The sequence below is a fragment of the Protopterus annectens genome, chromosome 13.part0 (assembly GCF_019279795.1).
Source record: "Protopterus annectens isolate FY-2018-M chromosome 13.part0, PAN1.0, whole genome shotgun sequence".
NCBI lineage: Eukaryota > Metazoa > Chordata > Ceratodontiformes > Protopteridae > Protopterus > Protopterus annectens.
In genome coordinates this window covers 375968076-375995705 of record NC_056747.1, presented here as the reverse complement: position 1 = coordinate 375995705, position 27630 = coordinate 375968076, and the positions used below count along the sequence as shown (strand labels likewise).

At 39.1% G+C, this 27630-nt stretch overlaps 1 protein-coding gene across 1 annotated transcript in view; it reads left to right on the top strand.

Annotated features, from left to right (window-relative positions):
• Positions 1-27630, top strand: part of THOP1 (thimet oligopeptidase 1) — a 499186-nt gene that overhangs the window by 332681 nt on the left and 138875 nt on the right. The gene's annotated exons all lie outside the window — the stretch shown is intronic.

Here is a 27630-nt window from a genome sequence, read left to right as displayed (position 1 = left end):
AAAAATTCCAATCCTTGCTCTTTGGGGATACTAGAGAACAAATCTTTGATGTCAATAGTAAGAAAGATGTTGTGTGCCTTCCATTTGTCGCTAGTTAAATCACCCAAAAATCTCCAAGAATCTTTCATAATGTGAGGAATGGAGTCATAAATGTTCTTCAGCCATCGGTCGATCAACTGACCAATCTTGAAAGTCTTAGATCTAGATCCTGATACGATGGGCCGAAACGGAGGATGTTCTAAACATATGTGGATCTTGGGTATCCCTACCATCTTGCCCAAAATAGGATGATCTGTCTTCAAGAAGGTGTAGGTGTCATTGGTGATCCTGTTGTCAATCAAATACTCCTCCAAACACAAGTCAATCCTTTTAAATCCAATAGAAATTTGGTTCAAGGATATGCTCTCATAGTTACCCGACTCGTGTAGGAGATGATGAATGACATCATTATATTCAGTGGTGTAAAAAACGACAGCCCCACCTCCTTTGTCGGGCTTCATGATTCTGATGTCTCTGTTGCCCATAAACTTCCTTAGGCATTCCCTCTCGATCAAAGTAAGATTGTCGTCGTATGTAATCCTGTCCTTTTTGATGTTCCTGTGTAAATGGTAAATATCATTTTTAACAACTTTACAACTACATTGACATAGTTATTGAATCTGATTTTGTCAATTTATTGAGTAAGGGTATGAAGTTCATTCCCATGTCTGGGATGAATTTAGTAGACAACATTAAAGAAGTGAAGATGTACTGTAGAAGGCTCAATCTTGCAGTTTTATTTGACAAACAAGGGGACACCCATTCCAATCAGACTAGCAGTGGAATTGGTATAGCGGGTACTGATTTGAAGAAGGTTAGTACCTATATACCAGCAAGTAACCCCTCTATAGCCAATTTTGAAAAAATGGTATGTAATGATATTTACCATTTACACAGGAACATCAAAAAGGACAGGATTACATACAACGACAATCTTACTTTGATCGAGAGGGAATGCCTAAGGAAGTTTATGGGCAACAGAGACATCAGAATCATGAAGCCCGACAAAGGAGGTGGGGCTGTCGTTTTTTACACCACTGAATATAATGATGTCATTCATCATCTCCTACACGAGTCGGGTAACTATGAGAGCATATCCTTGAACCAAATTTCTATTGGATTTAAAAGGATTGACTTGTGTTTGGAGGAGTATTTGATTGACAACAGGATCACCAATGACACCTACACCTTCTTGAAGACAGATCATCCTATTTTGGGCAAGATGGTAGGGATACCCAAGATCCACAAATGTTTAGAACATCCTCCGTTTCGGCCCATCGTATCAGGATCTAGATCCAAGACTTTCAAGATAGGTCAGTTGATCGACCGATGGCTGAAGAACATTTATGACTCCATTCCTCACATTATGAAAGATTCTTGGAGATTTTTGGGTGATTTAACTAGAGACAAATGGCAGGCACACAACATCTTTCTTACTATTGACATCAAAGATTTGTTCTCTAGCATCCCCAAAGAGCAAGGTTTGGAATTTTTTGCCAGCAGTTTACGTAAACATTCAGGATTTTCTTGGGACAAGATCAACTTGATCTGTGATATGATGGGGCTGGTTTTGGATTACAATTTTGTGGCATTCCAGGGAGAATTTTTCAGGCAGACCAGGGGTGTAGCCATGGGGGCGGCTTGTGCCCCCATGTACGCCAACCTGGTCATGTTAGAATGGGAATCGAGATTTGTGTTCAACAGTCAGTTTGATTCAGACATTACATATTATGTTCGATACCTGGATGACATCTTTATCCTTTGGAATGCATCGGTGGCTAGGTTAGATGAATTTATGAACTATCTTAATTCAACTACAGATTTTCTAACGTTCACTCATAGCCACCATTGTGAAGAAATATCCTACCTAGACACACTCATTAGTCATAATTCTGAGGGCTTTATATCTAGAGTTTATAGGAAGCCCACTTTTTCGAACGACTACATTCACTATACCAGCAATCATCCCCCTTATGTTTTTAAAAACATCCTAAAAGGCCAAAGCATTAGAGTAGCTAGGATGTCCTCTACTAGGGACATTATGATGACAGAACTTACCACATTGAAAAAGATGTTTCTGGACCGTGGCTATCCTGACAGGATGGTAACGGAGGTGATCAACCAGGTACAGAGACAATGGGGATTGAAATACATGCCCATTTTGGGAAATTATAGCATGATGAAGGGAAAAGAGAAAGTGAATGTATTTAAGGAAAGAGTATGTGTTCTTACATACACACCTTTCACGCATATTATAATAGATATTCTTGCCAGACACTGGGAATCGCTGACAGTACTTGATTCTGATGAGATTTTAGGCAAAGTGCCCAAACATGTATATAAGACTGCCCCTAATGTAAAAAATTTGTTGGAAAGGGCCAGTTCAAATAAAGGAAATATGTTGAGACTTGATAATAGAGGAACAACAAAGTGTGGTAGGTGCAAACAATGTAGATTTATCAACCAGGCTAAGGGCTTTAGGCTCAATGACATCAATCGCACCTACATTAAGGGTCTGAAGGGAAACTGTGAAACAAAGGGTGTGGTTTATGTGGCCCTTTGTAAACTATGCAATGCCCACTATATAGGGAAAACAGAGAGGCAGCTTAAGAAACGACTGTATGAACATCAATACAGGATACAAAAGGGCGATAATAAAAACGCCCTATTTAGGCACATCGATGAAAAAGGTAGTGATCACAGTTTCCATTTTTGTATTATTGACCAGGTGTTTATTTCCCCCTTCGGAGGTAATTGGAAAAATGAACTTGCCCTCAAAGAAAGTAGATGGCAGATATTGACTGACTCAACTCGGAAACCGGGTTTGAATGACTTTATTAGCATCAAACCCTTTTTACTATATTCATGACGTTTAACCATGATGTTTATCTGCCATCTCTTTTAGGATGTATTTGATTGCTTATTAAGCTATTTTACCTTGGTTAGTTTGTTTTAGTTTTTTTCAGTTTTTCAGTTCTTAGTTTTATGTTCTACAATATTTCTTTATCACTGTATGTTATTATAAGTAATAACACTTTAACCTGTTTTTGATAGCTTAGCAAGTTGCACACATTTTTTAGTTGTCATATATAGTATTTTATATACCTATTCATAGTTTTTTGAATGATATTTGTGTATTTGGTTTTAAAATAGAAACACAAACATAATGTTTGTTCATGGTACAATATGTCTTTAAATATTTTGGCGGGCTACTGAAGTAAGAGATGCCATTCAATTATCTCATCAAGAAAGATATAAAATGGTTCACTTTGTTTTAATTAATTGTTCTGAGGAAGACTGTGTTTTTACGGTTGAAAGCGCTAAACCTGTGTATTTTATCGTGTGGACCTATTAAATATCTGTTTTCTATCCTGTTGTACGAGCAATGTGTTCCGTTGCACATCCATTGGATTGTGGTATTTAGTTGCTGAGGTTCTAGGATAGGCCATAATGCACATTCTCTCAAGTTTCTGAACAGCAAGTACTGTTATGGCTCTGTCATAGCCCATGTTGGTGTGAACGACTTGAGATGTAACTTTCTGGACTATATGAAGAGAGACATTACTGAGCTCTTGGACTGTGCGTCTCAGGCAGGTATGTCTGTAGCTTTAAGCAGCATTTTACCATCACCTAGGTTGATGCCTCAATACAAACAGAAAATGATTGACTTCAATAATTGGCTTAGCTTCTGGTGTCATTCTAAGGGGATCCACAATCTATCAGCTTGGGACGACATGATCAACAAACTTTGATGCTTTGCCAGAGATGGTCTTCATCTGTCACCCCTGAGATTTCAGCTACTGGTTAAGGCACTTGCTATCCCCATAGTGTCTCAAGAACAAAATTCCCAATGTAAAAACTCCATCTAAAAACAACCTCAAGGTTATGCTGCTAAACATTAGCAATCTCAACATGAAACTGCGCTCACTGGAAGTTGTCCTCACCTTGGAAGATGCAGACATTTGCGCAGTCACAGAGACGTGGTTCAAGGCTGTGGATAGCATCCCAACCATACCGGGTTACACCTCCTCCTAGATGTTCAGACCTCAAACTGAAGATGTGAAAACTAAAGGAGGAGGTGTATTAATGGTCATTAAAGATGAATGCACCTCCAGCTTGGGTAAACAGTAGTACTCCCTGGAGACACTTCATGTGCAATTAACTGTTGATAGGACATGTATTCAAGTCTTTGCCAGCTACAGGACCCCCTCCATGAATCGGGGCACCCACTCTGCTTATGTGGATCTACTTGAGTCTATCAAGTTGCATCCAAACACCATGGTTTTGGGTGACTTTTAATTACCCATCCATTGACTATGTAAATTATTCATGCTCAAACTCATTTGCCCAAAGGTTCCTCGACTTTAACTCCAATGCCCTGGACCAGCTGGTTGACACCCCCACAAGGGGTGTCAACATCCTGGATCTGGTGCCCACCAGTATGGGGGACCACTTTAGCACCACCACGTTGAGGTCCTTCCTGGTGAGATCTGACCACAAACCGGTCTCATTCTAAGTAAGTGTCACACCTAACTCCACCCCAGCAGCAACTAAACTAAAAAACTTCTCCAAAATAGATTATAACCTCTTACTGGGTGGTATAAAAAGCTTCATTGCACCTCCTTCCACAAATGGAACTTGCAGCTATGCCGCTCACTGGAAGTTGTCCTCACCTTGGAAGATGCAGACAGCTTTATACAAGCACCTATATAACTGAATTGACTCTGCTGTACTGGATAGGACCAAAACAAGCTCCTCAAAGAAAAGCAAACCTGCCTGGTGAACAGCTGCCATTAACCGGCTTTACAATAAGAAGAGTAATAGGGAGTGAGCCCTCCTAAACTGGAAACTCTCCCTCCTCACCTTAAACAAGCAAATAAGATTTATTGTGAAGTCCTCCAAAGTAAACTATGAGTCTAAATTAGCTTCCTTAACAAAGGACAACCACAAGGCATTCTGTAGTTACATCCGTAACCTAAAAGGAAAGGGCCAGATTTGTCTAGAATTGGTAGTTTGATGCCACATATACCGAGCCTGTTGACATAGCTAACCTGTTGGCCAACAGGTTCTGTGAAAACTTCACTCCCTTCCCCGCTACACATACCCCGTGACATCCTTTCCACCTGTCCCCCTACCTTGTATCTCTAAAGAGAGGTCATAAAAGCCCTTTCTAAGGCGAAAAACACAGCATCTATGGGACTTGATAACATCTCAGGCTGCATCCTACATGGCTTCAACATGAATTAGCAAAATCATTGGATACTCTTTTCAGTCATTGTCTAAGCACTGGCTTTGTACCAGCTGAAGTGGTGCTTCCAATGACCCCGGGAACTAGAGAACTATTAGACTGAGTAGCCTTATCTGCCAGACCATGGAGTGAATCATCATGGACCTCATCAACAAAGATATAGGTAATCTCCAATCACTTGACCCTACTCAGTTTGGATTTGTCAAAGGGAGATCATGCCTGTTTAACCTGGTGGACTTCTTTGAGACAGACACCAAGGCCGTGGACAAGGTGAAATCGGTACATACAGCCCACCTGGACTTAGCCAAGCCATTTGACACTATCCCGCACTCAGGTATCACATCGACAAACTCATCCAACTGGGCATCAACCCTTGTATCATTAGATGGGTCGCTAACTGACTCACTGACAGAACTGATATAGTTAAAATAGGGGAATCCACCCCCAACAGCAGACCTGTAACCAGTGATGTTCCACAAGGATCAGACCTAGGACCTCTGCTCTTTGGAATCTATTTCTCTGAAGTACAAGCAAAAACTAAAGGTCTGTGGCTGGCAAAATTTGCTGATGACTGCAAACTGAGAGCAGTCATAGTATCTCCAAAGGATGTCAACATCCTGTAAGAGGGTCTTACACAAACAAATGATTGGTACCAAAATCATGGCCTTAAACTGAATGCAAAAAATGTATCATCATTCCTTTGGGTAAAAGTGATGTTCTTGCTAACTACCACATCAGTAGCAACACCTTAGGTATGCACTCAGTGATGAGAGACCTGGGCATACAGGTTGACAACAACCTTACCTTTGACCATCATGTCTCCGCAGTGGTAAAGGCATTTTATATTGCTCATCTCATAAGTAACGGCATTGCCGACAGAAAAAAAGTTATTACCTCCCTGTACTTTTCCCTCATCAGGCCAATAATTGAATACAACTCCAATTTTTGTATATACCTTTCTAAGCATCTGAAGCAATATGAGAAACCACAAAAGTTCCTCCCAAGGAAAATTCAAGGTCTTCACCATCTGTCCTATGGGGATAGTCTGCAATCACAGTCACTTTATTCTGTTTCATGCACACTACTCAGAGGTGATCTTTGCCTTGGATATAAGGCAGTTTCTGACCGTGCGTTATTGGAAATGCTTCATATCCAAAAGGCAAATGTTACACGGGTTACTAGCTCTAAAGACTTTAACCTGGTATGTGACATTAATAAAACCTGCTGGAGGGACAGATTTGTCTCCCAGAGGTTACCACACTTTTGGAACAGACTTCCACTTCATGTCAAACAGAGCACCTCATTGACCCTCTTCAAACACAGTCTGGATGATTGGATGGGTGACTGTAAATTCACCCCGGGGGTTCCACCTGTGTCCCACATGGACAGGGGCAGTAGGTGCTGATCGTGGAAATAAGGGTAAGAGCTTGGCTAGACTTGTAAGAGCTCTAGGGCCATTAGCCTAGTGACTTACTATGATCCTGTTATCTTTTTTGTTCTCTTCTATCACTATTGCAGCTCCTCTTGCAATTAATAAAAGTACTCCTTGTTTCCGTAGTCCCAGGTATTAAAACCTTTCTTTATCAAATTCACATGTTCAGTTCTTTTCAAATGTGTCTCCTGTAGCATAGCTGTTTACACTCTTTATTTTTTTTAACATAAATCACTACTTTTTCTTTTTTGTATATATATCTGTGAGACCATTAATATTTTTAAAGGTAATATAGAAAATGTCATTATGTTAAGTTGTTATTCCCACCTTTTATGTGCAACAAGTTGGTAAGTATCTGGCTCCAGCTTTTGTGTTTCATGCCTACACTTATGTTTGGCAGGTTAATCTTTTGTATAGATGTTTCTTGTCATATCCATTTGTGCCTGTGTTGCATTTTACAAAACTTTGTTTTTTTAATTTAAGCCCTTAGACAGAAATCCAAGTGTACCCCTAAAGCTTGTTAACTTGATAGTGACACACAAATCTTCAAATATTGAAGTTTTGCAATCCTAATAGGAACAGTTGTCCAAAACCAACAGCCACAATCAGAGTTGGGTTAACCTGAAAGGATGGTTATCCATGCTAAGCTGCATGGTACAGCCTCTGCTTCTACCAAGTGCTTTCTGGTTTTGACTTAACTTTATTGCTGTCCAATATTGGGAAAGCACTTTATTACTTTCAGAAAACATTACTCCCAGCGATTGAAGGAACAAAGTATTCTGTTTTTATTGCTTCTTTATGATATTGTCTCCATGGAAGCTTGAGAACCAGATGCAGAGTTGCTTCTATAAGCATTTATTTATTTACTAGAGGGAAGGTTCTATTATATTCATTGTTTGCTTTGGTATTCCAAATGCACTTGAAAATAACTGAAAAAACGTCACTTGATAGCATGCAGATTATATCATGCATTATAAAAATGCTACTTTTAAGAACACATTTTTGTTTTACATACAGTTAACTCTCTTCCTCCTCTTCCTCTCTTCTAAATGTTCTTCCAGATGTTAATAACATGAAGTGTAGGGGCATATGCTTTAGAGTCCTCTACAAGTTTAACAGAGTCAAAAAAGTGCATTATTTCCAGGTTTTCTTGTTCTGTCATGTTTCATAAATTTAATTAATGATTTGTATCCCACATTTGTCAATTTCCAGGTTCCTGGTTTTATTCTTATGTCCAAATCCCAAATCCAATCTTAGCTTCATTTTCAATGTACTTTCAGTTTTTCTAGTCAACTATTGTGCTTTTTTCTGTGTGTCAAGCATTTTCCTTTGAAACATTGGAAAAGGGTTCACTGGCACAGTCTCTCTCTCTCTCTCTCTCTCTCTGGTCTTTATTACTAGAAGAACAAGAATTAGAATCTCCTTCCATTGCACAGCTCACTTTTTTATTTTAAAAACTTTTGTATTTCCTCCTTAATATGTTCTGTATTAAAAGATTGATTTTTTCCCCTCCAAGAAAGAGTATTCTGAAGACAGCTGTGTACAGCCGTTTGAATCTCATGCCTACTTCTTGACATTAGTGGAATAAATTTATTCCTTTTCTGCCTGGTGTACATTGAGTAATCATTTTCGACAGTCTACTGTGTTCCCCTTTTAGTACTTTGTCCTTCTGCCACAGTTTTGTCAGAATCAACTCCTTCTGTATTGGTAGGATTGCATCTTTACTATTAAAGGTCTAGGTTGCTTTTTTTGGCTAGGTTGGGAGCATACACACTATGTGCCCTTTCACTTGGCTACTTCTGCTGTGGAATACCACTCCATTTTCATATTTGTGCTTTCATAAATTTAATACAGTCTATTCTTTCCAGCTTCTCTGGTGTAACAGAAAATCTCTGGTTTTCCCTTGTGTGCTCTGTCCTATAATTCTATTATTTTTTTTAAACATCTCTTCGTAATCGGTCTCGTATTTAGTCAGCCTTTTCTTCATTTTGACCTCTGATTTTTGCATTTTTATCACCTCACCTCATCTGAATATCTGTTCTTTTATAATTTCTGGGCTTTTGTTGTTTGAGTTGATATACTCTATCAGTGTTTCATTTATTTTAATCAGTTTTGAGTATATTTGACTTTTTTCCTCTTTGTTACTGTTAATCATGTCCTGCAGCAAAGTTGGAGCTTGCACTGCTTTTTAACCAAAATAGCATTCAGGTAGAAAACAAAACAAACAAAATAAAAATCCACTGATGATACAAGTCCACAAGCAAGGAATCAACCACACAAGAGGACAACCCAAGTATTTAACTTAAAAATGTATTTTTATTCACTACTTTTGTTTACCATGTATCAGGCTTCATCAGAAATAATACTGCAGTCGCATCACATCATTATAGTCAAACCTTTGACCAATGAAAAACCTTTTCCTAATAATGTAATTTAATCAGTTCATTAACTAATAAAGTTCACCTCCTGTTTTTTTAAAAAACATTTAATGTTAATAGCTTCATTCAGTCCTGGATGATAGTCTGCCTTCAATTTCAGCTGCCATTCAGTTTCCTTTCATTCAAGTCGTTTTTTTTTTTAATTCCCTCTTGTATCCAAATGTATGTTATCTAAAACATAAAACAAAAACTTTTTGAACCCTATACAAACTTCCGAGTATTTATAACCTTAACTTTGATGAAATATAGGTGCCTTTTATCTATTTTTGTAAGGACCTCATAGTCATACCAGTACAAAATGCTGAACATTGGGAATAAATATCTCTATATACTGCACCTCTGGACTGACAGTTAAAATGCTCATGACTATCAAAAGTTCTGGCTATATATGTAAAAGAAATGTATGGTCCTTTATAAATAAATCAACAAGTAGAACAGACATTAGATTTTAAGACCTATAATTGTTTTTTAAATGAACAGCCACAGTTTAGGACCTTATTTGGTATCCCAAAAATACATAAAAATGAAAAACAGATTCCCATCTAGACCAACCTACTGTGTTGGCTCTGAACAACATTACAGAAGGGATTTCTGTTTATTTAGATCACATTTAAACTCCTTTGTACAAAGGATGGAATCTTATGTTAGAGTCTTGCAATTTTTAGGACATGTTCGAGATTTTAATAGTCCGTTTTTATGTAATATTGATAATTATACTGTGTTTACTGTGGATATAGCATGTTTGGTCATGATTATTCCCCAAGATTTCAGGCTGGAATTGTTTTGGTTATATCTTACTAAAAACACTTGTTTTAATCAGCCAGATGATTCATTTATAATATTCCTTGATATAAATTATTTTCAAGAATGATTTTTTGGTTTCAGCAAGAAGTATTTTTAACAACAGAAGGGAATTGTGCAATGGGATGTACTGTTGCACCAGCATTCACCAGTTTAATGTTAGGATGCTGCAAAACTGAGATGTTGCCATGTATTTCCTCATTCCTTAGAGTAATTTTTATAAGAGGCTTGTGGATGACTGATTTTTCATAATAGCAGGCTCCAGTGGGGATAGTAAGAAGGTTGTAGATGAACTGAACACTGGTTTGGATTTTTTTGGGGAATTTTCAGTTGTTGACTCAAGGCACAACAGTTGATTTTTTAGATAGAAGTTTGGAATAGAGAATTTATGACAAACATTTGAAAGTAGAATACACAAGAAAATAACATTTTCCAGTAATTATTTACATTTTAGAAGCCATCATCCCCTCTTCATGAAATGTAATATTCCTAGGGGTCAGTTTATAAGGACCTCTAGGTTAAAGTCATAGGATTCTGATTTTTTTTTTTTTTTGGATGAAATTAGGTTTATTACAGGACTTTAACAAAGAGGTTATGATGTGAATTTTTTAATAAAAACATCAGAATTTTTTTTTGGGTAGGAAGAACGAACATTTTTCACCCATTTTATTAAAACCCTTAGTTAAGTCAGTTGGTAATGTGGACCACGATACTTTTGACAAGCATTTCCCTGTTTGTGCCTTGGACATGTCCATTGATAATTATTGTATTCGAGAAGTTAAGATTAACTGGAATATTAAAGGAAACAAATAATTATTTGAAGTGGTGGGTCCTGAACCAAAGTTTGTTAATAAAAAGAATGTTTGTATAAAAAATTTGTTGCAACATGATAGCAATTTTTTGGGCTGTGTATAATACTGACAAGGCTAAGCGGACATATACATGTAATATTTGTTCTATGTGTTGATTTATTTATGAAGGACCCTGTCGATTTATTTATGAAAGACCCTGTATTTGTTTTCCACACATGGACAGTATTTTTGGTAGCTGTGACCATTTTGTCAGTCTAGAGGTATAGTATATGCAGCTATTTGTTCACAGTGTTCAGCATTTTATATTACAAAAACAGATAAAAGAGCACCTGTACTCCATCAAAATTTAAGGCTATGACAAATACCTTGTATAAACACTCAGAGGTTTGTATAGGGTTTAAATATTTTTTTTATGTTTTAGGTAACATACAATAACTCTTTACAACTCTGTTTACAAAGTATTTACATATTTACAAATAGTTATACGTGCAAATATATAAATATACAAATCTGTTTACAGATATTCATAATTTCTTTTTCAATCATGCTAAATTTTCATCCCTATTAGACTTGATCCTTTTAACATAACCATCTGATTTTTACTTAATATTGTTGCTGAAATCCATTTACCATTAAACAACTTCATTTATTTTTTCATTCCATATAACCCATATAAGATAAAAAATACTTTTTATCTATTCTTTAAGATATTTGTAGTTCTGTTCTTATAATATCAATATTTAACCATATCCATTTTATTTTATCCACGTTTATATCTTCAAAAATTCTCCTTTACATAGTTTTCCCATAACTTTTTTACATTTCAAAACACATATTCTGTAGTTTCTTTTTCTTGACAATGTAAACATATTATATCAGTTTTCTTTTTATATGGCATATTTCCTTTTATTGGCAGTTTACCTATTACCAGTCTCCCCAAAAACCCTTGACATTCTACTTTCTGATTATACCATTTGCTTCTTATAGCTTTAATGTTTTCATCTGTTACATTTTCCCATGGTTTTACATAGTAATAATGTTTATCATTGCATTCTTGCACCATATTTTTATCTCTCTTTCTGTGTCATCAATTTTTATTTTCCACAGAAATATTTTTTTCTTGGTAACATTTTATTTCTTCATTTATACATTCTTTTCCCCTTTCACTCTTTTTACCATACCTCAAAATGTATCATTCTTGTATTTATGCAGTTTTACTATTAAACTCTCATCTTTTTCATTAATCTACTTTAATACTATACCACTGGGTTAATTAACCCTGTGATGATGCGAGGTAGTGCCATCTGTTCCAGAGGGAGTAGGGCATTGCATGCGTAACATATACCAGGATAGCTAGCTGGAGTTTTGTAAAGAGTAATATGTAATTTGAGTTTCAAACTGATTTGTAGAGATGCTTTTATTAAAAATGTATTTGTAAAGTTGCTTGTGTTAAAAATTTATCAACAGTGGGTCCTGCTGGACAGAAAAGAAATACACACGTATGGCACACTGTATTGTTGCAACTGATGAAATGTATACATTTCAACAGAGTATACTGGAAGGGAAGGGGTTAAGCTCAGCCCAGCTAACCTTAAAAGAAAAATAGTCTGCAATTAAATGATTTGGTTTAAGCTATAAAGATTTTATCTCACAGGTCTAAATGCTGCCAGAGAATAGCTTGTTAGTTTCTGCTGGAAGGGTGGACGTGCTGGAATTGTTTTACACTTTCCAGATGCTGTAATAAACCTTAGCTAAAGCTCTGTGTGTGTATTGTGACACATTAGTGCCAGATCCTGGCTCTGTTTCTAGTGAGGGGGTAGTGTGGGAAACAGTCAGGTGACCAGATGTGATGTCATTCTGTACCCAGCACTGAAATTTTATTTGAATACTAGTGGGAGATGCGAGATGTGCACTTTGTTTTTGGGACCTGGCAAAGGCACTCATCCACCTTCAACTTGCCTTGATTTAGTAAGTAACTAGGAAACAGTAATTCTTCAGTCAGTTAGAGAAATATAGAGAGAGTAGCTAAATGTGTTTTTTTTTCTGTATTTATCTGAGTCGTTCCATCCGTGTTCTTTTTTTTACATTTTCTGTGATTGAAACTCTTGTATTTATTGTAAATAGATATTCAGGGTTTTCTTGTTTTTTTATTTATAATTAAATATATCTAAACTCTTCATTGTGGCTAGATTTTTAGAAAGTATTTAACCTTTGAGAGTACTTGCATTTATTTAGTGGCACTGTAGCTCCACGTTCTTGAAAACCTTGCTGCATGGTTAACACTATCATTTGTGTAAGTATTAATTTTAAGTGTAAGTGGGTACCCTTTTACAGGCTTAAAGTAGCTGGCTTCAGGTGTTCTGGTGGCAGTGAATCTACCTAATAATTTGGGTGGAGATGTCAGAGTGGATAAGCTATGCCAGCCTTTCCCAGGTGTGTGTGTGTGTGTGTGTGTGTGTGTGTGTGTGTGTGTGTGTGTGTGTGTGTGTGTGTGTGTGTGTGTGTGTGTGTGTGTGTGTGTGTGTGTGTGTGTGTGTGTGTGTGTGTGTGTGCACAAGTGTGAAAATCCAAATCTCAAGAGTGTGTGTGTGACAGCTGCTTTGAACAGAGACACTGAAAGCACTGATTTAGAGATGATGGTGGAAGACTTGGCTTGGAATATCCAGCTAAGGACTTAGCTCTGTAGATGTCCATGGGGAGTCTTATTTGGGGCCTGGAGAGAAAGCCCAGTCCCAGGACTGGAGTGTGCATTCCCTGTCTGCTCTTAAGGGAAATTGTACTTGGTGCAGAGAGCTGCATCTGGAAATACTGTGTGTCTGTTTTTTTTTTCTCAGTGAACTTTCCTCTGCAGTGTCAGTGGTGAGGGTTTGAGGCTCTTTAATCACTGGCCCAGAGGAGGGACGTCACAATCCCTAAACCTCCTTCATTTGCATAAAACTCCTTTTTACTGGGTTTAATCTAGAACTCCATATAAATGAAAACCTCTGCAGTAATTCCCTTTCAAATACTGTTGGCAAAATAAATGCACTTGCTAAATATACTATTTTCCCATCAGTACTGAATTTAGCAAATAAGCCTTTTTTAAAAATGATAATTTGTATGTTCTCAGGAAAAGACATGTTTGTTTTATTTCTATTTTTCCCATTGAATTCTACTTGCATCTTTATTCCCAAATCTTATACCTAACACAAAAATGTCATTGTAAAATATATACCCCCGAACTTTACTTTATCACCTACTCCTTGGCTTTTCTCTTTATTTAAATCAATCCCTATCATCTCCAGACACTGCATTTTGCAAATTATTAGATGTGAAGTTGTTCAATCTCACCATTTATTCTTACACGTGGGTACAGAGCCGAGCCATCGGCTCTGAGTTGGCCACTTTCCTAGCTAAAGATCTCAGAATAGCTCGAGGCCAGACCCCTATACCATGATGCTGTCTTACCCCAGATCTAGTTTGCCTTTGCAACTGATCACAAGGTTTTCTGAGAGCTCTGGCCAGTAGAAATTTATTATTTTACTTTTTTGACCAACTTGAATTGTTTTTCTTGAAAAATTGATTTAAGATCGTGTACTTTCCTTTGTTAGGACTTTTGGGCTGTTAGCCTTTGGTTTCGTTTTATTAGATATCACGTTATATATGGAGCGGTTGCTCTTAGGCCTCTAGCTGTTTTTTCTTTAGTTATAAATATAGTGTGCTTAGTGTGTTGCTATTAGAATTACTGTTATAGCCTTAGTTGTACAGGGATCTGTCAACTCAGGACTGTTGTTTTTTTGCTACCCTATCCCTTCTAAATCTGTAGATAGTGTGTTAAGTGGTTAGCGTGTTAACTATTATTCATACTATCCCTAGTTGTGCAGGGATCGATTAACTTTGGACGGTTTGTTTGCTGTTTTGCTTCTGTAAGCTTATTATAAATCGAAGTTTGGTCAGGGCTCTGACAACTTCAGTTCTGTAGTGGTTAACATGGCGGATCAGAAAGAGAAGCAACGATCTGGCTTCAAGAAGTGTAATTGTGGGCAGAAGATGTCCATTACACATGCACATGTTAATTGTGTTTATTTTTGGGGCCTGTACACTTCCAAGAAGATTACTGTATCTGCCACTCTTTCAGCAGTAGGGTTTTATTAGACAGGAGAAGGAAGCTGGTAGATAAAGGCTTGTTGAAGCCAGACTTTCAAGAATCCCTGGATAAGTCTGACCAGACTTCCAAGTCCACGAAGGGGTCGAAGTCCTCGAAGGTGTCCTCGGAGCCCATCTCATCGGCTCCAAGCCTTTCTGTGAAGGCACAGTTGCCGGCTTCGCAGTCTTCGGAGTAGTGCACCGAACATATGTTTCGGAGCCGGTCCCTGGTCTTGGAACTGGTCTCCGAAACTCTGAAGTCTCCAATCCTTCAATCTGTGGCATGTTTGGTTCCTTTGATCCGTTCTTTGAGGACCCTTTCAGATGTCGATGTGGACCGGGTGGTGTAGAGGCTTCTGGAGAACCCGGCACTGGCTAAATTTCTGTCAGGCTTCGACCCAATAGGGTTCGAAGCCTGAGACTGTTCCACTGGCTGTGACTACTCCTCCACCAAGCCAAGCATGGCCTTCAGAGCCAGAGGAGGAGGATCTGATGATTGTGGAGCCTTCGGAGCCAAGGCCTGTTCCAGTGCCTTCGGCTCCATCAACACTGACTTCTTCAGTTCCATTGGAAGAGTCTCTGAGCTGACACTCTGTTCCAGGGGGAGAATCGAACCAATGCGTCGGTTCCAACCCTTCCTCTCAGGTCATCTGCGCAGATGAGCACGGCTCCGTCCTCTGGTTCGGAGCCCGCTGTCTCGGCGCCAGGGAAGTTGCCGTCTTCTTCAGAACCGGCTGCTTCCTTGGGTCGAAGCAGTGGTGCCTTCAATGCTATGATGAGGTGTATGTTGTCTAAGACATGCACATCGTCAGATACTTCCTCTTCCTCCTCTAAAGTGACGCATTCTGCCTCTACATCGTAGGTCCCTATGAAGCATCGAGACCCAGAGCCTCTGGTAACCCCATTGTGTGGCCCCTGCTCTACCGAGACTTCACCAGAAGCCCCCTCTGATGAGGTTCCCAGGAAGAGATTATGCAAGAGGAGGCATTTAGATTCCCCTCAGGAATCTTTGACATCAGACACCGACTTAGAGGAATCAGAAGGGTCCCCACGATCCCCTTCAGAGGATATCTCCTTTGCGGATATCTTGGAAGTCCTAAAGCAGAGGGGTGACTGGCAGTCCATTGCCCTACTGAGGATGAGTCGGTGCTCTTGAAGGCCTGTGGGTCTCAACCTTCCACCTCCTGCATTACTCCGCCCTTTGAGCTGATGAAATTGGTTGCTCAAAGGGCTTGGGAGTCTCCTGATTCTATGGAACTGGTTCCTCGGGGGGCCTAATAAATTTATCACCTCCCCCCAAGACAAGATGTTCCTCACTAAGGGAGTTCCCGTTGATGCCATGGTGGTGGCAGTGGCCACCAAGAAAGATACGTCAGAAACCTCTTCCACTGTCCATCCCCCTAATAGAGATTCTAGGACGATAGACAGATACAGGAAATGCATCTTTAGTTCTGCAACATTTGCCATGCGGTCACTTAACTATTTGACTCATCTCACCCGTCTTCAGTTGAGATCACCTCAAAGAGCTTGGAGATACTCTACAGAGTAACACAGATGCAGCTGTCTCTGATAAAGTGACCGCACAACTTAATACCCTTAATTCCATTGTGAACTCGTCCATGCGGCTCATTTCCTATGCAGCCGATGGATCGAGTCGGGCAGCGGGTTCAGCGATAGCTCTTCGGAGACCGTCCTGGATGCGCTTATGCTCCTTTGCGGAAGCCATCAAGTCTTCCTTTGTCAACACCCCATTTGATGGCACTTCTATGTTTGGGCTTAAAGTCAAGGAGACTCGCACTAGGTGTGAGCAGGAGGGAAAGACTCTATCTGCCATAGGAGTCAGTTTTTCCACCCCTACCAGACCTTACCCTAAAGGGCAGAAAGGTGGAAAAATGTGGTTCCGAAAGTCCCAAGGAGCTTTCCAGAACACATGTAGTGAAGCCCCCTCCAGGGGTAGAGGAGGGGGCAATAATGGAAGATGCCACCCTGGAGGCACAGGGGGTCCGCAGAACCAGGGCGACAGGGATCAATTTTTTGGCAAGCCCTATCAGCGCTCCTGAGAGGAGTGGAGGCAGTCGGGGGTCGCTTGGCTTTGTATCCAGATGCCTGGCTAGGAATTACAACAGATTCTTGGGTGCAAAGCATAGTTACCAGAGGATATATCATCCCATTCCTACAAAGTCCGCCTGTTGGCACAAAAATCTCAGACATTCCACCCAGTCTCAGGGATCAAGCAGCCATAGAAATTCAGAGGCTGCAGGAAAAGAGAGTCATCCAGCCAGTCCCAGCAGACCAGATAGGATCCGGTATTTACTCCATATTCTTTTTTGTTCCAAAGTTGTCAGGGCACTGGAGGCCCATCTTGGATCTCAGCAGACTCAACACATTTGTAAAGAAGGAGAAGTTCCAGATGTCACGCTTCAGTCTGTTCTCCCATTCCTCAGAGTGGGCGATTGGATGTGCTCTATAGATCTCAAGGATGCGTACTACCACATCAAAATGGCCAGGCCATCCAGAGATCATCTGCGTTTCTGGTTGGGAGCCAGTCACTACCAATTCCAAGCACTGCCCTTTGGACTCACAACAGCACCCTGAGTGTTTACCAAATGCATGGCAGTGGTTATGGCTCACTTGAGGTGTCTAGGATTCAGAGTGTTTCCGTATCTGGACGACTGGCTCCTTACCGCTGCCTCCATGCATCAACTAATTCTGTCTGGGTATCACACTCTCAATCTCTGCTCTCAGTTAGGCATCCCTATCAATTTTCTGAAAAGTCTGCATTGTCGCCATCGCAACGTATCTCCTTTATCGGAGCAAAACTATACACTACCACCACCACCACAATGAGATTACCCCTGGACAGAATAGCCTCTCTCCGGAACCAGGTCTCAGACATTCTGCACAGAAGAAAGATACTGGTCCATCAAGTACTGAAACTGCACCATGGAAGCTACGCTCATAGCAGTTCCTCTGGGACGAATGCACATGAGGATTCTTCAATGGTTACTATTCACCCAGTGGTCATACCAACAACTTCCCATGTCATTCTTAATTATGATTACGGACTCTTGCAAGAAGGATCTTCACTGGTGGTTGACCAGTCAACAACTTACAGTGGGTCGCCCTTTTGTTCTCCCCACGCCATCAGCCACGGTGACCACGGATGCTTCCCTGATAGGGTGGGAGGGGCTATTTCAGGGAAGAACTGCCCAAGACACCTGGTCGGAAACAGAGTCACAGTTGCACATCAGTGTTCTGGAGCTGAGAGCGGTCCTTTTGGCATTGCAGCACTTTCACTACTCTCTGCCTCTGGGGACGATTGCCATACAGACAGTCAACATGTCAGTAGTTTGGTACCTCAACAAGCAATAAGGAACCAGGTCTTATCCCCTGTGTCGAGAGGCCTTGAGAATTTGGCAGTGGGCTGTGTCCACCAGGCGCTTTCTGATAGCAATGCATATCCCGGGGAAATCCAATGTAATAGCGGACAAATTGAGCAGAGCCATTCTGCTTCCACATAAGTGGTCCCTCAAAAACGAAGTTGTGGAGAAGATGTTTCGCAGATGGGGCCAGCCTTGCTGCAACCTCTTTGCATTCCCTATGAATGTCAAATGCAGAAGCTATTTTGACCTGAATCCCCCACTGGGGGACAGCCCAAGGGACTCGCTCGTACATGATTGGCCCCTGGGACTCCTGTATGCTTTTCCTCGTATTCCACTGATTCCCAAGTTCTTGCAGAAAGCCAAAACCCTTGGAAGGATGGTAAGCTTAATAGCCCCACTTTGGCCTCATCAGATGTGATTCTCCTTCCTCCGACTCTATCAACTGGAGGAACCTTGGATTCCGGACCAAGTTCCAGACCTACTGACACATTCGTCAGGGTCCCTCCATCCCTCTCTTCGTTCCCTCAGACTGACAGCTTGGCTGCTCCAATTCCCTTCCTAGCCGGGTCACATGATTTTTCTTCAGAGGTACAGCACATTCTTGTATCTTCCCATAAAGCTTCTACCAGAAAGTTGTATGCTAGTAAATGGAAGCGATTTGCCTTTTGGGCTTCTCAAAACAACGTTGATCCTTATGTGGCCCCGATTGCTAGTATCCTGGAATTTCTCTCTAAGCTTTTTCAAGAAGGTGCTGCGGCTGCCACTGTTAGAGTCCAATTGGTTGCTATCTCGAATTTTCATCTTGAAGCTGAGGGTTCTAACTTAATGTCTCACAGATTGTTGAGCCTTCCTTAAGGCCACCATTCATCTTAGGCCTCCTGTTAGACAGCCCTTTACTCCCTGGAATCTAAATTTTGTGCTGTCCCAGATTATTCTTCCCCCCTTTAAACCAGCATCATCCTGTCAGTTGAAGTTCCTCTCCTGGAAGACTATTTTCTTGGTGGCCATCACCTCAGCATGCAGGGTATCTGAGCTCCAAGCCCTTTCAGTCAAGCCACCGTATTTGGTGTTTCATCCAGACAGGGTTTCACTGAGGACTAATCCTTCATTCTTGCCAAAGGTGTGTTCTGAGACCAATCTGAACCAAACTGTTGAACTTCCAACCTTTTTCCGTAATCATTCTAATCAGTTGGAATACATGTTGCATAAACTTTATGTCCATAGACAACTGAGATACTATTTGGACAGGACAAAGGAATTTAGAAGTTCTGACCAACTTTTTGTGTCTTATGCTGACGCCAGGAAAGGGTTACCAGTTTCTAAAGTTACCCTTTCTAAATGGTTAACTGACTGCATTAAATGTCTGTTCTTCAATGAATCAAACATTGGAATATGGAGTGAAAGCCCATTCGACCTTTGGACACTATATGTGCAGCTGCCACTTGGTCTAAGCCTCATACCTTACAAATTCATTACAAAGTGGACAGGGCTTCCTTTGGTTCCACTGTCCTAAGGAATATACTCCCATGAGCCACCCAGGATTAGGGTGCTTGGGACGCTACCCATGTGTAAGAATAAATGGTGAGATTGAACAATTTCGCATAAAGAAGTTATGTACTTACCATAACGTTTTATGTGAGTTGTTCGTCTCGCCTTTATTCTTAAATCCCCCCCCCACCATCCCCCTCGAGGGTCTCGAAGAATGGGTAGACTTGGGGTCTAGTATTCTTGTTCTGGGATTCTTACTCCAGCTGGAGTATTACTGAGTTATTCTTGCTATTGCTGAGTTCAGCAAAGTAGATCTGGGGTAGGACAGAGAGCATCATGGGATAGGAGCCTGGCCTCAAACTATTCTGAGATCTGTAGCTAGTAAAGCGGCCGACTCGGAGCCGATGGCTCGGCTCCATACCCACGTGTAAGAATAGAGGCGAGCTGAACAACTCACATGGAACGTTATGGTAAGTACATAACTTCCTTTTCTCTTATCCAAATTTTGTTTTTGCAGTTGTTATAATGTCATCTGCGAATGTTAACAGAACTGGAATTCTTAACCCTTCAGGTGTTCTATACTGCACCTCCTTCATTTTGTAATTTATTTCACATAGTGTCACATTTATAACTAATGCAAAGAGTATACCACTCATTGGACTTCCCTGTCTTACATCAGTCTTTATATGTACATCAAACCAGAAATTTACAAATATGTTTACTTTATTATTACTATGCTGACACACATCATTTCCTAACTTTGTCACTTATATTGTATTCTTTCATTATTTCCCATAAGATTTCATGTGCAGTTGTGTCAAATGCCTTAAGGTCTCCTATCATGATGTTTGCATCTTCTTTTCTGTTTATAATATCATTCACAGTTTCTCTATCATTAATAATTCTTGTCAACCCTTCCCCTTTATACTGTATATGCTATCTTCCATGATATTTTCCATTTTAGTTTCAGAACTCTTTTGCATTATTTTATTCAATATGTTCTAATCATTATTATTCAATACTATTGGGCTCCATTTCTTTAATTCTCTTCTGTCTTCCTTCTGCCATATGAATTTCAGTATTCCACATTCTTAATTCTTTATACATAAAACCTTAATTTAACCATTCATTCAAAATCTTTAAAAATATTTTTTTCCAATCCCTTAAATTTCTATTCATTTCATACTCTAGTCCATCTGAGCCTGCAGCCAAATCTGTATTTACTTGTCTTAATATTCTGTGTAGCTCATTTAAAGAAATCTCCTTTTCCAACTCTTTACTCTTTTTTTTTCTTAACTTTTTTATTTTGCATGTTTTTTCACTACCTTGTTTTTTTCTTTAAACATTTCTTGTAACTATTACAGTGCACTACTATTCAAAATCTTTTCCGGAGTTCCTTCTCTGTCTCCTTTTACATTTTTTATTTCTCTCATTAATCTAAAATCTTCCTTTACTAATCTACCCAAGTAACCTGATACTACTTCTCTTTTTTATTGTCAAAATATCTTTGCCTATATAACAGTTCTTGTATTTTTTCTTGATTTCTTACATATAATTTTTTTCTTTGTTGAAGTAATGTGTCATTATGTTTTAAATCTTCCAACACATCTTTATATATGTGCTTTATTTTTCTTTCACCACTTTTCACATCATATTGTCAAAAAAAAAAAATTTTATATTTTTTCCTTAAATGTCATCCACCATTCAGACCAATTTTTATAAAATGATCTCTCTCTAATATGATCTTTCCATAACTGTATTACTAATCTCTTTCCTTCTTCATTCCATGCTTTCTCTTTTATCCTTTTTATTCCTTTGCCTGTTTTTTATATTTATATATTCCTTGTTTTTTTAATCTCTAGCCTTATTGCAAGATCAGAAAATCCGGTTTCAAATCCTGTTTCAACTACCTCCCCATCTCCTATAGCTAAACCTTCTGATACTGTACGCCTTTTGTAAGTCGAAGGATTTTTTGTCCCATAGTTTTAACTTACCGCATCTTATAACTTCTAACATTTTTCTTATAATTTCCTTTCTTTTTATGCTTGCCTCTTAAATCCTGATTAAAGTTTTTTTTTATTGTTATAATATTTATATTTATCACTACATAGTCTAAAATCTGATGAAGTAAGCTTTACCTTTCTTTAGTTAGTATAAACATATAATATTATAATTCTGTATACTTGTTCTTTCATTTTAAATCTACAATGGTTAATCCTCCCATTTTTGCTAAAGTTGCATCTAATATCTTTACTGTATTTCTACAGGATATGGCTATTCCAGGACATCTCTCATTTCCTAACTCCCAGGTTATCTTTCCCACCCATAGTTTATCTATTTGTATTCTTTCATTTGTTAAAATATATTGAGTCTTCTAACATAATTATGTCTACATCACATGTATTACACCACTCCAAAATTCCTGTTCTTTTTACTATATACTTAATACTATGCACATTACAGACAGCACTCTAAAATTTTAATTTCCCCTTTTCCTTAGATTTATGGTTTTATAAGTTCTGTCCAGTCGGACTTTCCCTGTTAACAAATGTAAAATAAAATAAATAATTACTAGGCTAGCTTTCTTAAGCCATTGTAAGCCTAACCAATTTCCTTCCCAAAAGTGAGAATCAGACGCTAACCTGTTTTTGGCATTTTTCTCTGCGATTACGATAAAAGTGAAAAATTCCAGTTTTTGAATGAAATAAGGTGGTGGTGAATTTTTTGATAAATGATGTGCATCTGCATTATTGCTTTACAGGTTTCTGTATTTCCTGTATAGGGGTCTTCTTTTTTCTTTGTAAGTGCAATGCACTATTTTTCTTTTATTTGAATTTCATCTATATTACTTTGATTTGTTTGCCGGGGTAGAACATTAATCAAACAAAGGCCAATTACAGGCTCAACTTGTGTTGCATCATAATCTTACACTGTACACATAAGTGATTTACATTTGAGTAAGCATAACAAATCTGACAAACAATATATACATAGACGGTCTGACAAGCTAACTGTATGTACAGTTACATAAGTGGAATAGAAAAGTGAGAATAGAATTAACATAGGAGGAGTAGAAGTAGTAGATATATGTGCAGTAGTAGCTTGGTTAGAAAAGCTAATGGAGACCAATAGTACATGAGTACCATCCACGTTTGAACCACTTAGTGGAAGTAAGCTTCGGTGAGTGACCATGTGGAATGGCAGATACTTTAGTCATTCATCACTCATTTTGTTTGGCAACCCTACTGTATAGGTGTAATTCAGTGATACTTTTGTGTCTTTTGGGTTGTTAGTATCCCTTACCTGAAAGATGTTCCATATAAATTCCAAAACCATGCTTGTTGTCCAGGAGGTAGTTGGTGCATATCTTTTGAGCATATGGAGTAAAATGTAGTCTTGATAAGGTTGTCACAGCCTTTATTGAGCGTATTAAATGAGACAAAGAAAAGTGATGCCGAAGTGTCAGGTTTATGTAATCCCACCTAGAGAAAATATTGCTATGTTTTTATCTATGAGCCATACCTCTTAATATAAACTTGAGTGTCACATCTGGGGTATTCACTGACTTCTGCATAGCTAGATTATTTTATCAGACTGGCATTGAAGTCTTGCGAGGGACAGCATTATGAGAAGCATTGCTTTCTTTTAAGGTTTATAGCTGTAAAAATGTAGACTACTTTTTTGCCTATGTCACTGTGTTGTTGTTAATTCTTTATTATGTTTTTTCCATGAGGAACACTTCAGTAAGCAAAAAAAAAAAAATCTTAGATTTTCTACTGGGTGCTTTTTCTCTCGCGTTTTTAGGTCCTTGCTAACTATATATATATCCATGTGCCTCACCCTTTGTTTTTCTCTGGCTGTGTTAAGAACTGATGGTGCTGTGGAATTTAAGGAGTAGAAACCTACCATGGTGAGGGAGGAAATACTTTTGCTGGAGATGCTTCCATCTTGGTTTAGTTTTTCAGTGTTTGCATTTTGAAATTTGCAGAAATTAGAAGTCTTTAAAGGATTTGATATTGTCCTTTTCATTCTTCTTCAACATATGGGTTATGGATCTGATCCTCTGATCCAACTTAGTTGCATACTAAAACTTTGTCTAATTCTTGAGCTCCTCCCTCTACCCATAATGCCCTAGTCCATCCCCAATACTTCAGACTGAGTTTGCTGCCTTAATCATTCAGACCGACTCCACAGGGACAGCCAGTTCCATCTAGCTTCCAGGCTGTTCCCATGGAAGAACTACCTCTGTCTTCGGACACCTCCCCAGAATATCCATCGGAGAAATTCCACTTGGAAGAGAACATGCAAAAGGCCGGTATCTCTCACTGACTATACTGATTTTGAGGAAGGGGAGGGATCCCCCAGATCACCACCTGATGATGTCTTGTTTGGAGACATTTAGAAATCCTTAAGCAAAAAGGTGGCTGGTCCACAGATGATCCTCCTCCTGAGGAATCAGTGTTTTTGGAGGCTTTTGGTGCTGGCCATCCTTGGGTGGCTCCTCAGCTGATGAGCTTATCGACCTAGTCTCTCACTGGACATGGAAGGAACTGGATTTGGTTGGATTTATCCCCTGCCGTCAGGACAAGATTTTTAACCCCTCCAAAGAAACCCTACTGGAGCAAAGGAGTCCCTCTCATGTGGTGATAGTGGTGGCAGGCACCAAAAAGGAGCTAGCAGAACAGAGCTTCTCTGTCCATCCCCCTAACAGGGAATCCAGGATGCTGGACAGGGTCTACTTCTGAATTTTGAAGTTTCAAAACGTCAACTTTCTTATGATTGAGACCATGAGATCGAAGTTTTGAAACTTTGAATCATTTAAATCACCATAGAGCAATTAACAGTATATTTACTGTTTTCCTCACTGTAGTGCAATCTTGGAGTTGGTGTATTTATTTAGCAGGGGGGCTTGCCCCCCTACAGAAATGTAAAAAAAATATTTTTTTTTTATTTTATTTTTTTTTTTGTTATTTAAATTCTGAAGTTTCAAAACTTCATTCTTATGGTCTCGACCATAAGAAAATCGACATTTTGAAACTTCAAAATTTAGAAGTAGACCCATTGGACAGATTTGGAAAGTGTGTATTCGCTTCATCGACCTTTGCCCTGAGGCCCCTGAATTACCTAGCACACGTTACAAGGCTACAGAGCGATTTGACAAAAGAACTATTAAAATCTCTCTCAAAGTCCATGCCTACAGAGGATTTCAAAAGATCACCTTCTTAGCTGGCCACTCTATTTCCAATGTGTCCATAAGGCTAATCTTTCATGCAACAGAAGGTACCTCACGGGCGGACAGCTCAGACATTGTCATGAGGAGACATGCCTGGATGCAGATATGCAACTTTGCTAAAGCTTTCAAGTCGTCTTTCATCAGTCCTTCCTTTGATGGAACAACCTTGTTTGGCCATTCTATGAAAGAAACACTTTCCCACCGTGAGCAAGAAGTAAAGACTCTGTTTGCTGTAGGAATTCAGTTTTCTGCCCCTCAACAATCTTTTTCAAGGAATTGGAAAGATGGTAAGCAAATGTGGTTCTGTAAATCTCCGGGATCTTTCCAGCACTCGCATGGAGATAACTCCTTCAGGGGCAGAGGAGGGAGTTTGAATGGAAGGTGTCATCCTCACAGCAGAGGTGGCCTACAAATTCAGGGCTCCCAAGATTCCTTTCTGGATAGACCTTTCAGTGTTCCAGAAGAGCTGCCCGACTGCCAGCCCCTGGAGGCAGCTTGGGAATGCTTCTCCTTGCACCCAGGGCTGCTGTAACAAAAGATTCTTGGGTGCTAAAAATAATAACCAGGGGTTACTTCATACCCTTTTCTCAGATCTTGTTTACTGGCATCGCTCACAGACATGGGATCCTCTCTCATAGTGTTTATTTACCATATAGGAAGCTGTAAGTGCTTTAATTTAATTCCATTCAACTATTCATTTACCATTCCATTTCCAGAGGAGAATATATGGTATATTTTATTTTGTTTGACATTTGTTTACCGGTGTGGTCTGATTGCGTCTACCCATTTTCAGCAGAGACCCAGGGAGAAAAGCTTTATATACAGTGCAATACAAATACATTACAGTCCAGAAACAATACAAGTGACATGAGGAATACTATACAAAAATAAGTTGATAGAACGTAAACTAGGTTACAAGATATACTACACATCTAGATAATTCTATAGAGTTGTGCCATTATAGACAATTGTTCTTTGGATGTGCATAGAAGATTACTTTCAACTTACACAGAACAAAAGAATTGAGAAAAAGAGACCAGTTTGTCTGTTTTTCACCTAGTAGACTGGGATCTCAAATCTCTAAAGTTATGTTGGCCAAGTGGATAATTAACTGCATTTTTGGATTTATTCTCAACAAGTCTTTCCTTTACCAAAACCTCTTAAGGCCCATTCACCTAGATCCATGGCCACTTTGTCATTTTGATGAAGAACTTTCATCAATGACATCTGCACAGCAGCCGAATGGTCCAGTGCTCATACCTTTGTTACTCATTACAAATTTGACTTAATTTCCAGAAGTAGAGCTACCTTTAGTTCAGCAGGTCTACAGAATATCCTTCCATGAGAGCCATCCAAGATTTATGTAGCTGGGGACTCTGCCCCATACATTGAGGAAGAATGAGAAGGACAACATCAGATATAAAAGTTATGTACTCACCATAACTAGGCATCTGTGCTATCCATTTTCATTCTTCCGCAACTCCCACACCCCATCCCCTTTCCTGTCATCATCTGGAGTGACCTGATGGATTTTTTTTATTAGAATCTGCAGTTCTGACTTTGAGTCCTGCCCTAGTTTCTATTTTTCTGTTCTATTATTTACTGAATACTGTATGGCAGCAAACTCAGTCTGAGGTGTTGAGGATAGGCTAGGGCATTATGCGTCGAAAGATTATGGGTCAAGGAAGGAGCTTGAGAGTTGGATCTAAAGTCTGTAGTATGCATCCGAGTCAGGTTTGAGGATTGGATCTGTAACCCATATTTTCAGGAAGAATGAAAATGGACAACACAGATGCCTACTTATGGTGAGTACATAACTCTTATTTTTCTCATCAGAAGTGTTTAGTTGTGTATTTCTTGTTGTATGTCCATAGCTTTTGGTAACAGAGTGTTTTTTTAATTAAAGAAATGTATTCAGTGTTAAGAGTAGGCCATAGAAAAGCTGGAAAATGGATTGGAGAATTTGATCTAATATTATTGATCTAGACAGAAGATTATATCTAGCAGTTACCATTTCATTTTCAGGCTGAGCTAAGGACAACGATTTGGAAGCATCTGCAGAGGAGTAGAACCAAGTTGCAAGTAGGAATCTTTAAAGAGAAAGCTCAAGCCCATGAGACATATACATTGCTTTCTGTTGCAAGAGACTATATTGTACCTGTAGCAGACCATTTTCATGGGTTTGAGCAAAAACACATTTATGAAAATTTTACAGTATTTCTTTATGATGCACTTTACCTTTAAGTTGTTGTATCTTTCCTGTGTGGTTGTCCAGGATGATCTTTAATCTTAAATTGCATGTTTGGATTAGACTTTAACCTCTTTGAAATATGCTTTAAAGTATATTTTTGGAGAAAAAATGGGTCATGGCAATAGGAAAATGGATTCAAGTAAAGCATTAATGATCCCTTTTCCACTGCCTAGAAAAGAGGTAGCAATAAGTCTTCACAGTAAACACTAGAAGGAAAATTGCCTGGTTCCAATTCCTTAAATCACTTTTGCAAGAGGTGTAAGTGTGCTTTGTGCCAGAGCATATTCAACTGGGCAACTGTCCATGAATAATTGAACAGGTGAGATTAATAGAGGACACTGCATCAGCATAATATCAAGCTGTTCAATGAAGAGCCTTGC